This window comes from Apium graveolens, chromosome 4, assembly GCF_009905375.1.
Source record: "Apium graveolens cultivar Ventura chromosome 4, ASM990537v1, whole genome shotgun sequence".
NCBI classification, from domain to species: Eukaryota; Viridiplantae; Streptophyta; class Magnoliopsida; order Apiales; family Apiaceae; genus Apium; species Apium graveolens.
The window spans coordinates 73386972-73389719 of record NC_133650.1 but is presented as its reverse complement, the minus strand read 5'-3'; the positions used below and the strand labels follow the sequence as shown (position 1 = coordinate 73389719).

The 2748-nt window shown below is 42.5% G+C and overlaps 1 non-coding gene across 1 annotated transcript; it reads right to left on the bottom strand.

Moving 5' to 3' along the window:
• Positions 1–676: 676 nt before the first annotated feature.
• Positions 677–783, bottom strand: LOC141722668 (small nucleolar RNA R71). Its single transcript, XR_012575675.1, has one exon. It is a non-coding gene; the product is annotated as a small nucleolar RNA R71 (small nucleolar RNA).
• Positions 784–2748: the final 1965 nt, after the last annotated feature.

Here is a 2748-nt window from a genome sequence, read left to right as displayed (position 1 = left end):
TTTTCGCCCTAACAAGTTTTTGGCGCCGATGCCGGGGACTCGGCGTATTTGTTTAGTTTATGTACTTACCATAATTGGTCATTAGGACTCAGTGATTAAGACGTGTTACTTATTTTTTCCGGTTGTGTTTCAGGTACTTTAGCTAGCGTTTATGTAAACACGTTCTCGTACTTGCAAGAGGACTTTAGATACGGCTGATGAGACAGACAAAGTTCTTGATATTCCGGAGAAGATAGATTTTGAAGATTCGGATTCAGGAAGTGAGCAGAAAGAGCCAGTAATCATGGGTGACCGTATCGTTCTGGCAGATCCAGCTCTTATGGACTTTTCTCGGCCCAAAATTGATGACATTCAGTCAAGCATTCTTCATCCGGCTATTCAGGCTAACACCTTTGAAATCAATCCGGGCACTATTCAGATGGTGCAGAATTATGTTTCTTTTGTAGGTGCTGCGACTGAAGACCCTAACATGCACATAAGGAATTTTGTCGAGATCTGTAGTACTTTCAAATATAATGGTGTGACTGATGTGGCTATCAAGCTGAGGCTTTTCCCATTCTCACTGAGGGATAAAGCTAAGGACTGGTTACATTCTGAACCAACTGGGTCTATCACTACTTGGCAAGATCTTGCGTAAAAGTTTTTGGTAAAGTTTTATCCAATGGCGAAGACTGCTGCTATGAGGAGTGCTCTTACTCAGTTTGCGCAACAACCTATAGAATCTATGTGCGAAGCTTGGGAGCGCTATAAGGAGATGTTGAGAAAGTGTCCATATCATGGAATGCCTGATTGGATGGTGATCACTGGTTTCTATAATGGTTTGGGGGCCCAATCTTGGCGCATGCTCGATGCAGCAGCTGGAGGCGCCTTATGGGCCAAAAGCTATACTGAGCCTTATAATCTTATTGAGACTATGGCTGCAAATGAGCATCAAAACCCAACTCAAAGGATGATGCCTGGGAAGGTAGCAGGTATTTTGGAAGTTGATGCAGCTACAGCTATTGCAGCGCAGCTCCAAGCACTGTCTATGAAGGTCGATTCTCTAGCCACATATGGAGTCAATCGGATAGCTATGGTCTGTGAGCTTTGTGCAGGTTCTCATTCCGCGGATCAGTGTTCTCTTGTTAACGAATCTGTTCAGTATGTGAACAATTATCAGCGACCGCAGCAGCCTGTGCCAGCTACTTATCATCCTAACAATAGAAATCATCCAAATTTCAGCTGGAGTAATAATCAGAATGCTATTCAGCAACCATATTAGCAAGGCGTAAGTAAACAGTTCAATCCACCTGGATTTCAGCAACCACAACAGTATGCTCAAAGGCAATCATATCCTCAACAAGGAGGTGCAACTCCACCCTCTAGTGCTGATTTTGAGGAACTTAAGCTGTTGTGCAAAAGTCAAGCGGTCTCTATCAAGACCTTGGAAAATCAAATCGGTCAAATAACCATTGTAGTGCTTAATCATCAACTTGGCACACTTCCCATTGATACTGAAGTGCCAGGCAGGAAGCTAAAGATCAAGTCATGGCTATTACCTTAAGGTCTGGAAAAGTTGCTGATGCTAAAAAAGTAAAAGAAGGAGAAGCTGAAGTTTGTGATGAAGAAGCTAAGTAAAAGGAGAAAGCGGTGGAACCAAGGAAGACTACTGTTGAACACACTCTGCCTGAGGGTAATACAGGGGAGAAACAACTCTATCCTCCACCACCTTTCCCTAAGAGATTGCAACAACAAAAGCTGGATAAGCAATTTGGTAAGTTTCTGGAGGTGTTCAAGAAACTTCACATCAACATACCTTTCGCTGAGGCCTTGGAGCACATGCCTAGTTATGCGAAGTTTATGAAGAGTATTCTTTCAAGGAAGGTGAAACTAGATGATCTTGAGACCGTTGCTTTAACGGAAGAATGCAGTGCTGTGCTGCAACAAAAGTTACCTCCAAAGCTTAAAGATCCTGGTAGCTTCACCATTCCTTGCACCATTGGCAAGTTGTCTTTTGACAAGTGCCTTTGTGATTTGGGAGCAAGCATCAATCTGATGCCGTTGTCGATCTTTAAAAAGTTGAATTTGCCCGATCCAAAGCCCATCTACATGTCTCTAAAATTGGCTGATCGTTCTATTACATACCCACGTGGCATAGTGGAGGATGTGCTAGTAAAGGTGGATAAGCTCTTCTTTCCTTTCGAGGAAGATAAGAAGATTCCCATAATCTTGGGGAGACCTTTCTTGGCTATAGGTCGTACCTTGATAGATGTGCAGAAAGGTGAATTTACTATGCTGGTGCAGGATTAGGATGTGACATTCAATGTATTCAAAGTGATGAAATTCCCTACAGAAGATGAGGAGTGCTTAAAAGTGGATTTGATTGATTCTACGGTTACTTCAGAACTTGATCATATGCTAATGTCTGATGCATTAGAGAAGGCCTTAGTGGGGGATTTTGACAGTGATGATGAGGATGGCAATGAGCAACTACAATATCTAAATGCTTCTCCCTGGAGGCGAAAGCTAGACATGCCATTTGAATCTCTTGGTACTTCTGACCTCAAAAATGCTGAAGGAAAGCTCAAACCATCTATTGAGGAAAAACCTACCTTGAAGCTTAAACCATTTCCTGAACACTTGAGGTATGCTCTTTTAGGTGATGCATCTACTTTACCTATTATTATTGCATCTGACCTTTTAGGTAGTGAGGAGGACAAGCTCTTAGGGATCTTGAGAGAATTCAAATCGGCTATCGGATGGACTATA